At 41.4% G+C, this 12,734-nt stretch overlaps 1 long non-coding RNA gene across 2 annotated transcripts; it reads right to left on the reverse strand.

Moving 5' to 3' along the window:
• Nucleotides 1-507: 507 nt before the first annotated feature.
• LOC101432272 (uncharacterized) lies at nt 508-11,744 on the reverse strand. 2 transcript variants are annotated; one of them, XR_011647078.1, is made up of 4 exons: nt 11,529-11,744; nt 11,063-11,183; nt 8,935-9,019; nt 508-3,591 (listed from the first exon to the last, which is right to left on the reverse strand). It is a non-coding gene; the product is annotated as an uncharacterized lncRNA (long non-coding RNA). The 2 variants fall into 2 exon arrangements; XR_001117769.4 differs by lacking the exon at nt 508-3,591 and adding an exon at nt 5,845-6,319.
• Nucleotides 11,745-12,734: the final 990 nt, after the last annotated feature.

The raw sequence follows: 12,734 nt of genomic DNA on the forward strand, positions 1-12,734 counted from the left end.
ACAGCTGGGCACAATTACCTGGCTGAGTTGACACATTAGCCTAACCATTACAGGTGGGTACTTTTTTGTTGCTGAGAGGAGGAGGTGCTTCTTACATGTAGTGGACAGGAGCCAGGGAAACAAGACACCATACAATGCACAACGAAAAATAGTCCAACTCCTGATAATTTTTGAATGTCCCAACAAATACTATTATAGGTGGAATACCTACGTATATTTACCCAAGCTTAGGATATTACTCTATTTTATACAGAGACACAAATATTCTTAAAAGTTTTAATATACACTGAATTTTCCAGGAATATAACAATTGATATTGTACTTTATGTTGTGTAGAACTTTACTAATAGTAGAGTTTCCATTTCAGAAAATTATGGCAGCAATGCTGCTCGTAATATTTGAGTTACCAATACAGCTACAAAAGTCTGCATTTATACCTGTCTGCTCAGTTTGGTCATTTTATGTATAATTGAAAATATCAGATAACATATTTATGTGCTCAAACACTTTTTTTTATTTTTCAGATTTATTTTATAAATGGAATTTCATTTGCATCAAATAATTGACTTTTTAAAAACAAGTATTAAAAAATAAAGTAAATGAGAGACCAAACACACAAAAAAACAGGAATTAACACATACAGTCTGCTAACCAAATAAGGCTCTGACATGCTAAAACAATTTTCTCTGTTTCTTGATATACAGTACATTCCACAAAATACTACAGCATTTAATTTAGGTTTATAGAACTAAATATAAAGGCTAGATTTGGGCTAATACTTTGCAGAAGCCTTAAGCAAATATGGATTAATTTATAAATAATGAAGTAGATCATTTGTGGAGTACTTCTTGAAAGAACATTTACTTTTAATATAAATTACTTTCCTTTTATTCTTTATATTAATATTGTAGCATTGCATTGATTATATGGTAGACAAGTTATATAATTTATTTATTCCATTTTGAAACAGTAAAAAGGATGTCAGAAAATATTTGTACAGGGAAACGGACTTTGGCCCAGTGGTTAGGGCGTCCGTCTACCACATGGGAGGTCCGCGGTTCAAGCCCCAGGCCTCCTTGACCCGTGTGGAGCTGGCCCATGCGCAGTGCTGATGCGTGCAAGGAGTGCCGTGCCAAGCAAGGGTGTCCCCCGCGTGAGGGAGCCCCACACGCAAGGAGTGCGCCGGTGAGGAAAGCCGCCCAGCGTGAAAAGAAAGAGCAGCCTGCCCAGGAATGGCGCCGCCCACACTTCCCGTGCCGCTGACGACAACAGAATTTCGGACAAAGAAACAAGACGCAGCAAATAGACACCAAGAACAGACAACCAGGGGAGGGGGGGGGGAATTAAATAAATAAATAAATCTTTAAAAAAAAAAAAGAAAATATTTGTACAAAATGGTGGTTACAAGATATGGTAGAGTTGTGAATCACTAAAATAAGGCTTGAATATTCAGTAGCATAAAACTAAGAAGTTGTCACTAGATTTCATTTAGATGGGAAGGATTAAAGATGTCAGGATACAACTGAAGAAGAAAGTGGAAGTAGTGGAAATACAGAGAGATTTGAAAGAGGCAAGAAGTAATGGGACACAGTGGCAAGGTTAAGATAATAAAGCTGGACAGAAAAGTCTTTTTCTCTAAGACAGGAGGAAAATATGAGAGGATATACATCAGAGTAATGATAAGTTGAGATCAAGGAAGGATGATGAAGAGAATTTAGGGTAGCTAGTTCACCTGAAAAGTTGCCTTTTAAAATTTTTCTCTTCACTATCCATGGCTCTTTCGCTTGCTCCAAAATTATATTATATCAAGTTTGGAAACCTGAAGTCTTGTTAATGGGAAAATAAAGAGAAATTTACAAATGAAAACTATGACCTAATATTTCAGAAAGAGCAAAATAAATTGAGGAAATAATTAAAGCTGTGAAATAACATAAACCACCATTAGAAAAACAAACAATTATATGATTGTAGAAATAGGAGAATTGAAAAGAGCCAACAGATCTTGAGAAATCATCTAAACTAAGGAAAAATTTTCAGAAATGATGACTAAACTAGAAGGAATAGAAAAGCAAATAGACATAGCTAATAATAGATTAAGAAAAACAGAATGTAGAAAAACGTTACAATGGCTGACAGCATCACCAGTATGTACCTCCTGACAGAAGTACTCAAGACCACCTATGAAGTATCCTTACCAAAAAAAAAAAGAATATAAATCTGACCAAGCCTCTTGAATCTAAATGTCAATTTATAGGAAACACAAGGGACAAAATAAATGTATGAAATGATACTGTGGAAGTACAATCAGAAAATCCAGACTATGGGAAATTCTATAGGACATATAATCAAGTTTCTTCCACAAAAAAATTGCAAGGAAATAAAAGACATGGAAAAAGACCCTATAGATGAAAAGATCTAAAGACTCATCAACCAGTCACAATATATGGATCGATCTGAATGCCAATTCAAACAAATTGTAAAATAAAAAATTAGATAAGCAGGAAAATATGAGCAAGGAGATTATCAGAATCCAATATGAGAATACATATATAAAAAAATTGAGTAGTGTAAAATAATAAGGTACAATTATCATTTTAGAAATGAGAGCAGCAAGTAGCCTAGAAAAGGAAATATGAGTTATAGAAGCCATTCCTACCCAGTAATACCTGGTTCCTCTAATTTTCAAGCATCACATCTCTGTTGAACTATCTCAGCAAGGTTCAGTTGTTGTCAGGCCTCCTGGGTGAAGTCTAAAATCACATCTTTGAATGTTACTTGTTCCTGAAATGTCATATATGGCACCAATAGGATGAAGCATGAAGTTGTCAAAAATGAGAGAGGGGAAGCGGATGAGGCTCAAGCAACTGGGCTCCTGTCTACCACACAGGAGGTCCAGGGTTTGATGCCCAGGGCCTCCTGGTGAAGGCACGCTGCCCCATGTGGCGAGCTGGCCCACACAGAGTGCCAGCCTGCAAAGAGCATTGCCCCACACAGGAGTGCTGGCCCAAGCGGAGAGCTGCGGCAGCAAGATGACGCAACAAGAAGAGAAAGAGGAGAGAGAATAAGAGATGCAGTGGGTCAGGGAGCTGAGGTGGCTCAAGAGAATGATCCCCTCTCTCCCACTCCAGAAGGTCCTGGGATCGGTTCCTGAAGCCTCCTAATGAGGATACAAAGCAGACACAGAAGAACACACAGTGAATGGACACAGAGAGCAGACAATGGAGGTAAGGGGGAGAAATAAATAAATAAATCTTTAAAAAAAAAAATGAGAGAGGACAGGACCAAACTATAAAATAATGCTGATAGTATTTGTTTTAGTTTGCCAGAGGGCTGCCGATGCAAAGTACCAGAAAATGTGTTGGCTTTTACAAAGGGAATTTATTTGGGGTAAAATCTTACAGTTCCAAGGCTGTGATGCTTCCTCATCAAGTCAGCTACTGTTGATCCTGGCGTGTTGCCATGTGGTAATGCAAGATGGTCGCAGATCGCTGCTGAGGTTTTAGCCATCTCTATGGGCTCCCATCTCCTCTTGAGCTTCTGTGTGGGCCCAGCCTTTTGAGGCATCATGATTAAGCGATCCTCTTTGCTACACTGTAGATGCAGAATCAAATATGCCAGTTTTCTTTTTTCTGTGTCTGTGTGAGTCCATTTATATCATTCCCAGCAAGGGGGCAGGGACTCAGCCTGAGTCACACCTCACTGACACTGTCCAATCAAAAACCCTAAAGCAATCTTATCAAGTAATCTAGTAAAAGGCCCCTCAACTGAATTTAACGTAATCAAAGGGTATCACACCCAGAGGAATAGATGAGTTTACAAACATAATATTTCTCTTTTTGGAATTCATAAAATAATTTCAAACTGCCACAGCATTCAAAGCTTTAAGGAAAAACAGGATTGAGACCCATCCCACAATGCTAACTACGTAGCTGGTCTAAAGGGCAGTCAGGCCAGATGGCAGGAGAAGGAAGACACTAGAAAGGACATCACCAAGGAAAAACAATTGAACTGATATACTACCTGATGTGCTGTTGTTTTTGTATTTTTTAAAATTTTTATTGTGGTTACATACATATCTATATCTATATTTATATATATATCACATAAAATTTCCCATTTTAACCACTTTCAAATATATAACTCAGTGGTGTTAATTACCTTGTCAATGCTGTGCTACCATCAATATCATCTACTACCAAAACTTTCTCATCACTCCAAACAATTAAGCATTTATATATGATATATTTGACCTTGAGAGAGATTTTACAGATCTACTGGTAAATTAGGGAATTAGTACACAGAGAGTTTAGCAAGCAAAAAGGCAATAACTACCTTGAGGAAAAACAAAAATTCATACAAGAAAAGAAAATGAATCATAGGTTACTATGTGGCTCGGCTGTGAACAAAATTCAGCTTCATAAAAGAAGCATCAAAATGTACTGTAGCGGAAAAAAAAATGTATTTTAGCATTATTCCCAATGGCCAAAAGATGGAAGCAACCCACGTGTCCAACATCTAATGAATGGGTAAACAAAATGTGGCAACAATGGAATATTATTTAAAAGGAATGAAGTCCTGATACCTGCAACATGGATGAACCTTGAAGACATCACACTGAATGAAATAAGTCAGACACAGACAAATATTGAATGATCTCACTGACATGAAATAATTAGAATAAGCAAACACACAGAGTCAGAATCTAGAACACAGGTTACCATGGGCTGGAGTGGGGACAGGAAATAGGGAATTAAGGCTTAAAATATAAATTTCTACTAGGAACTATGGAAATGTTTGGTAGTGGATTGTGTTAATTACACTGCAAATGTAATTAACAGCTCTGAAACATATATCTGGGAGCTGACGTGGCTCAGTACGTTGAGCCCTGGGTTCAATCCCCAGCCCCAGCACCTCAGAGAAGAAAGAAAGAAAGAAATAATATATCTGAATGTGGTTAGAAGAAGAGAATACAATACATATTGGAACAGAACAAAAATTTTTAAAAAATCCATGAAACTGCACTACACGAACAGTAAACCCTAAGTTAAACCATGGACTCAGTTAATATTACAATTATAAAAATGTGCTTTCATTAGCTATAACAAATAAACCACACCAATGTAAGGTGTTAATAATAGGGTAGTATATGGGCATGCTGTATTTTACACATGATTGTTCTATATAAACCCACAACTTCTCTAATTAAAAAATTAAAAAAACAAAAAACCTGATTTAGCCAAACCCTGTAATAGCACTCTATTGGAAAGGTGGGGGAGAAGAGGTACATGGCACAGTTGAGAGGAGAGACACTGGCAAAGTCATTAAGTTCTAAATTTGAAAAATCAAGAAAGATCATTATATAAACATTTTTCTCAGAAACATGGAAATACCAAAATAAACAGCCAAAAGACTTAAAAATTAGTTTCTTTGGAGAACAGGTTTTAAACACAGTATAGTAGTTTGATACAGTTATGAATTCCAAAAATAGATACTGGATTATGTTTGTAATCTGGTCTGTACCTGGGCATGATTAAGTTATGATAAGGGCTTTGATTGGGCCACTTCATTAGGGTGTTGAGTCCTCACCCCTTGGTGGTTGGGACTCACAGATATAATGCAAAAAAGGAGAGTTGAAGCTTTTTGATGCTGGGGGGTTTTGATGTTGGAGTTTTAATGTGGAATGTTTGATTGTGGCAGCGGCGGTCTGAGCCTGGCCGAGGGACGGGCGGCCGTGGGCCAGGCGACTCTTCCCGGAGGCGAGGGCGAGGCGGGAGACTTGGCCGAGTCTCGGGAGGAGGTGTGCAAGGTGTGGAGGGCGGCGGGGACGAAGGAGACGAGACACCCTTGTGGAGCTGTAACAGAGCCGTTTATTGGGGAATGTACAGAGATTATATAGGGCTGTGGTGGAGGGGCAGGCAGGGTTCTTGCTGGGATGCCGTATAAGGCGTGCTGGGGAGACTTTCGATGAGGATTGGTAAGGAGCAACACGGAACTGCTAGGAGGGGGGGTACGGGAAGGGGCGGGAATGGCGTCACAGCGAGGGGAGGCGGGAAGAGGGGGAGCCGTCCGGATGTTGCCTTTTGGCGGGAACAGTGGGCGTAGCCTAGATGACTGGGCGGGCTTTGGAGCGCTGCATACCAACGGCCCGAGGACGTGGCATCCGTACCGGCCGTCTCGTAGTGGGCCTGGGCAGGCTGAGGGCTTGCGCCCGTACCAGCCCTTCCCTTGACCACTGGCTCCAGGTTACGCGTCTACCTTCCGCCAGGGCTGGCCCCTACTGAGGAGGAGGCTATCCCACATTTGATGCTGAAGCCTTAAACTGGAGCCAGGAGAAAAACACAGGAACAGAGATAGTTCCTTAGACACAGCAGAAACTCCAGGGAGAGAGACAGCCATTTGCCTAATAGTCTACAGCTGACCTTGTGGAGAGAAGCAAGCCTACAGAGCCTCATAGACTACAGCTGACCTTGTAGAGAAAACAGAGGACCTGAGCCCAGAGAGAAGACCTGGAAGGGAGGAACCCAGGAAGCCTGAACCCTAAGACTGTTGGCAGCCATCTTGCTGTAACACATGAAAATAGACTTTGGTGAGGGAAGTAACTTATGCTTTATGACCTGGTATTTGTAATCTCCTACCCTAAATAAATACCCTTTATAAAAACCAACCAATTTCTGGTATTTTGCATCAGCACCCCTTTGGCTGACTAATACACACAAGGATAACTTTTCCTTATAAACCTAACAGTACTGTTTGGCTTTTAAAATTATGTAATGATTATTTTGCTAAAAATTCTTTTAAAACTAAGGTATTTCTGTAAACTTCCATGGACAATTATGGAGAGAGTGTGTGTGTATGTCTAACACTTATTTACTGCTTACTTATCACTGTGCCTGCTGGAATGGCTGGTTCTCTGGGAGGAAGTCCCAGTGCAGCAGAGTTCTTGTTGGGACTACCCAGTTGAGAAGAAGCACCATCAAAAACCCGTCTGCTTGTTGGAGCTCACCAATTTTCTGAAAGGAAGTCCTGCCAACACACTGATTGCTTGCTTTGGCTGTCCATTTCTGGGGCAATTCCTTCCACCCCATTGGCATTTTGCTTTTTAGGACTACCTACCCTAAGAGGAAGGCCTACTATATTATATGGGCTTCCTCTTCATTAAAGCTGCTTGCATTAGGAGGAAAGTCTATTGCCAATCTGAACTTTTGCTTATCAGTATTCACCTGCCTTGAGATGTCTTCCCCACTCTTAATTAGAATGTTAGTGGAGTTTATCAGATCTCTTTCACTTCCTTCCCAAGCACATTGCTCTTTTCTAAGAGGCTAAATTTTGAGTCAGCAGTGTTTCCTTTAATCCAATCCCTTAAACAATCCAGCAGTAATTCCTCCAGGTTTTCTGGCATAGCAACAGCATTCTTCCTAAAGCACTTCTCAGGTTGCCCCCTTTTTTTTATGCCCCCCTTGCGGCTTTTTTTTTTTTTTTGCTTGCCATCTGCTTTCTGTGTCCATTCACTGTGCGTTCTTCTGTGTATTTTATTATTTATTTATTTAATCGCCCCCATCTTGCGGCTTGCTTGCTGTCTGCTCTCTGTGTCCATTTGCTGTGTGCTCTTCTGCGTTTTTACTTGTCTCCCTTTTTGTTGGGTCACCTTGCTGAGTAGACACTCCTAGCTCTTGCAGGCTGGGCGGCACTCCGCAGCTCCTGCGGGCGGGTGGCACTCCACAGCGTGCGGGCAAGCCTGCCTTCACAAGGAGGCCCAGGGAGCAAACCCAGGGCCTCCCGTATGGTAGACGGGAGCCCAGCTGATTGAGCCAGGGCCGCTTCCCCCTATCTCTTTATATTGTTAGTCATTCTCATGAAAATCTGAGCTGGGGAAGAGGGGCTTTTCATGAAGTGTGTAAGTCCACAATACCTCCTTGCCCACTGGTTCCCCAATACACTTTTTAAAATATTAAGAAACATTCAGGACATTCAAAATATTATAAAGGTTAATAAAATGTTAATAAAGATGTAACCACATCTAGCTGAAGAAATCAACGATAAAAGTACACGTAAAGTCCCTCCTTCCTTCTCTCCAGAAGTTATTTTGACTATACCCAAATAGCTAAGTTCTCTTTCTAGTTTAAAACTGATTGTTCATCTCTTCTCTTTATTTTACTAAGATTAAAGCCAAGTACTGTGAGTTCCTTCTTAAATATCTTAAAAATATTTTTAAATAACTAAAATAATTTCCTTTATTAATCTCTGTAACAGGGCCCTTAACCTTTATTGGGTCACATAACTCTTGTACAAATTGCACATATATACAAAATTGTGCTTTCAACTGCATGGAGTCCATAAACCCCAGATGAACAATTCCTATTCACTATTCAATGTATTCAATATATTCAGTGTATCCTCTATTCTTTCCCTCATCTTCAAGAAGTTTCCCTTATTTCTAAGTCCATATATGTCCATGATTTCCTCTTATCTCCAATGTCTCTAATTGCACCCTCAAATATGTAAAGCTTCCCAAATAAATGGCAAATTATTTCTTCCTCATCACATGATTTTTTTCTCAACCTAATCTCATCCCTCTCTTTATCAAAGGAGAATGTTAACAAATAGCCCCCCAAGTTGGCATACTGTAATCTTTCTCCATCATTACCTTCTTTATTCCTTCATAACATTTACTATTGCTAACTCCCTTTGTTCTTCCCATTAAACCCACATCCCCGTCTGATCTTATCTTTTAATGGCACAACCATTGCCTCAGCTTGAAATCTGAACATTTCCCTTGACTCCCATCTCCTTCACTAATGCTCCCAGGCCACCTTGAAAAAATCTGTCCTTAGAGGGGATATAGGAGGCAAAGATGATCCAGGACAAGGGAAAGAAATGTGTTCACACTCTAGAAATCCAGGTGGGATTTGGGAAAGAGGAGAAACTTGACCTCACCTAGGTCTCTGCCAGCAAGAGAATGGTAGCCTTTCCTTGCTCTGTGCTCCACTTCATGGAAGGGGAGAGTTCCAAAGAGGCAAAACTGGAGGGAAAGAACAAAACAGATGGAGGAGATGAAAATGCCCACTGTCCAAATGATTTGTCCTCCCCACCAACATCAGAGATGAGCGCAACACTCCTCTCTTACGTCTATTTTCACTAGGACTGGAATTAAAATCAGTTCTCAATCTGAATAAAGATCAACGTGGCCTACAAGGTTCTGCTACCCTACTAATCTCCCAGACCTCTGTGCTCCTGCCACGCTGGCCTTCTTATGAGCGCAGAGATGCCAGAGATGGCGTATACTCACCTGTCTCAGGCCTTCCGCCTGAAAAACCTTTCCTTCTTTTCTTTACCTACTAAGTGCTCCTCATCCTTTTGCTCTCAACTCACATATTGGGGAGCTTTCTGTGACCTCCCAGACGAGGTCATTTTGCACTCACAGCTCCTTCACAGTTTCCAGATTTTGTGATTATTTGATTAATGTCTGTCTTCCTAGCCAAATCCTACATAAGGTAGGCCATTAGTCTGTTTTGTTCACCTCTGTAAACCCAGTTCCAAAAACGATGCTTGGCACACAGTAGTTGTTCAAGAAATAGTATTAAATAAATGAATAACTGAATCTCTCTGGGCCTTACTCGCTGCCACACTAAAATGAAAAAACAAAACAAAACAAACTAAACATGTCCCTTTCACTAATAAGTTAAATTCCAAAATTAAGCAACTTGAAAATTATTTTCCAAGGAAATAATACGTGGCAGCTAGGATGCTAGGTCAAATTCTAAAAGCTTACATAATGGATATTACACCTGATGCCTTTGACTCACATCACCATCATTTATAATATTGTAGGAAAATGTATTTTGAGTCATGGACGTCAGAACCCAACATTTTCTTCTCAGTGGAGTCTGCTTCTCTAGCTGCCATTTTAAAGTCAGCAAGGTTTGGACTGGGGCACCATTTGCTTTGGAGGGAGATAAAGCAATTTGCCAACATTATACCTTTCCATAGGGATTTCTGCCCATAATTGCATACAAATATGAATGAAAATAATTCTTTAACTTTCTCCTTAGATGTTTTGAAACAGGTAAATAACAACTTAAGATTCAAAATATTATGCTGCCCACATAAAGGTCAAATTGTTTATTATAAATAGAGGACTGCCTGAATTCTTAACCCCTCACCTGACTCTATGGTGTGAAAAGAATCATATTGCAGGAGTTCTGTCAAAGTTTCATTAACAAATTAGAAGCATATTCTCCAGGGAGATCACCTGGTGATGGTAAAAAGAATTACCCATTAGATGAAGCTGCTAGCCCCAACAATGCCACTTAAGCCCTGGACACAATTACGTAGTCATTTGGGCAGAGTCTCTTTTTTCCCTTTATTCCCACTTGTCCCAGAGGACCCCTCTTTAAAAAAACTTAAAACATGAAAAAAGTCAAAGAGCAAAAATGCTCAGAGCCTCTAATTTAATAACTACTATAACACTGAGGTTGACATTGTTTTTCCATAGCCACTGATGGAAAGTTCTAAATGAATTAACTCAGTTAATCCTTACAAAATCCTAGGACAACTTTCATGATACTATTTTGCCTATTTTAAGATTGAAGAAACTGAGGAAGAGAGTTAAACAACTTAAAGTTACACAGCAAGAACGTGGCAGCAGCAGAGCTCGATCCCGGCAATCTGAGACGTGAGCCCACCCTAGAAGGGCATGCATATGTGAGACGCGAACTCTAACAATGTTTGTTAATTATACTGTCCCGTTTCCCAAATCATTGGAGAAGGCAATGCAAGCATTTCAGAGAGCCTGGCACACACAGCAGAGCCTAAAGGAGTGACCTGGATGACCTGACGTGAGGGTGACCTTATTCCCACGTATTCCGCTGACACCCCACCCAGAAGCAAAAAGAGACGTTCCTTTTCCTGTAAGATTTTTCTTCCGATAAGTCCGTTTTCTGCTTTTCAGCCTTTGAAACTTGATTTCTTCTCCCTTTGAATCTCATCTTTCTGTAATCCCTATCCTTCTCTGAGGCTTCGAAACAAACAAAAATTCCACCCTCACCACCTTTTTGATACTCACAGGGTATTTTGCGGTTTTACCTTAGTCCTAAATCTTCCCTGGGAAGGCAATCAAAATACGGCTTTAAGATATGTTCCTTCATGTGACTCTTGGTTTGTTCTTCCGGGTCAAGATTTGTTTCCTAGAAAGAGTATTAAACAAATGAATAACTTAATCTCTCTGGGCCTTACTGCCACACTAAAATGAAACAAAACAAAACAAAACAAAAGAAACTAAGCATCTCCCTTTCACCAACAAGTTGAATTCCAAAATTCAGCAACTTGAAACCTATTTTCCAAAGAAATAATACTTGACAGGCAGACTGCCGGGGACGCGGTCGTCTCAGACCCTCGGTCCTACTCCCGCCCGGGCAGTTCTGCTCACACCCGAGGCTCCGCACTACGCCTGTTCCTACTGTCCAGCAAAGGCTCCAAACGTAGTTTCAGATACAGAAACTTCCGTACACCGCCACTTGCTTTTCGAGCACCTGGGTCTACACAGCCTTTTCTCCAGTCCTCGAATTCAGGCGCTGCAGTTATGGAACTCATAATGGGTGACAGGCCTGCGTCCATCACCCCCTTCAGTACCAGGGGAGAGGGCGCCGGGCCTCGGGTCTCTCCTCCTCAGGCTCAGGCGGCCTCGGAAGGACACTGCGGGACACGCTCCGAGCCCCCGCGCGGTGACTGACCAGTCGAGCGCGCAATCTACGACTGAGAACTACAGTTCCCAGAAACCTCCGAGGCGCGCAATCGCACAGTGCCCAGACTACATTTCCCAGAAGTCTTAAGGCGGATTCCCGGCAGCCACTGAGAACCTCCGTGACGCTTCGGCTTCCGGCGGGGGAATAAGAGTTGCCTGGAGCGCTGCGGTACCGGGGGGGCCGTGGAGGCTTGCGTAGGTGGTTCTCTTTACCGGAGGGCAGGCTACGCTGAACCTTTCCCTGTAACTTCTCTTGCTAACCGAACGATATGTGTCCCAGTAAAGCTTTCATCCTCTTTCCCTAGATTTTATTCATTTAGCATGTTTTCTTTTTCCTGCGCCTACTGTGTTTTCGTCTGCATTTCTGATCTGTGGGCTGTGAAATTGAAGAAAAATAAACCACTCAAAAAAGGTATTTCACTCCTATTAATTGAGTTCCATCGGAGAGGCCACGATCCTTTCCCCAACACCCTCCCTGCCACCTCCCCGCCCAGGACGCCCTACTCCTTAAAACCATAAGGCAAGAAAAGCGAAAAATGAACACTTGACCCACCGCTCAGAAATCTCCAGATTTGTTATTTGGCCTTCTCTCCCCACCTCACTCTCACACCAATATCTGTATCTTCATACCTTTACATGCTAGATACGGAGATTATATATGTTAAAACAAAAATGTTATAATATATGTCATGAACATTATGTCTTTTAGAGTATAATTTTTATTTTTTAAAAGATTTATTTCTCCCGCACCCGTCTGTGTCTCCTCTCTGTGTGTTCTTCTGTGTCCACTTGCACCCTTGGTGGCACTGAGAAATTACACCTCTTTTTTTTTTGTTGTTAGGTCATCTTGCTGCACCAGCTCTCCGTGTGTGCAGCGCCACTCCTGAGCGAGCTGCGGTTTTTCACGTGGGGCAGCTCTCCTTGCAGCCCACTTCTTGCGCGTGGTGCACCCCCACACAGGGGCGTCCCCGCGTGGCATGGCACTCCTTGCATG

The sequence above is a fragment of the Dasypus novemcinctus genome, chromosome 22, assembly GCF_030445035.2.
Source record: "Dasypus novemcinctus isolate mDasNov1 chromosome 22, mDasNov1.1.hap2, whole genome shotgun sequence".
In the NCBI taxonomy this organism is placed as follows: Eukaryota; Metazoa; Chordata; class Mammalia; order Cingulata; family Dasypodidae; genus Dasypus; species Dasypus novemcinctus.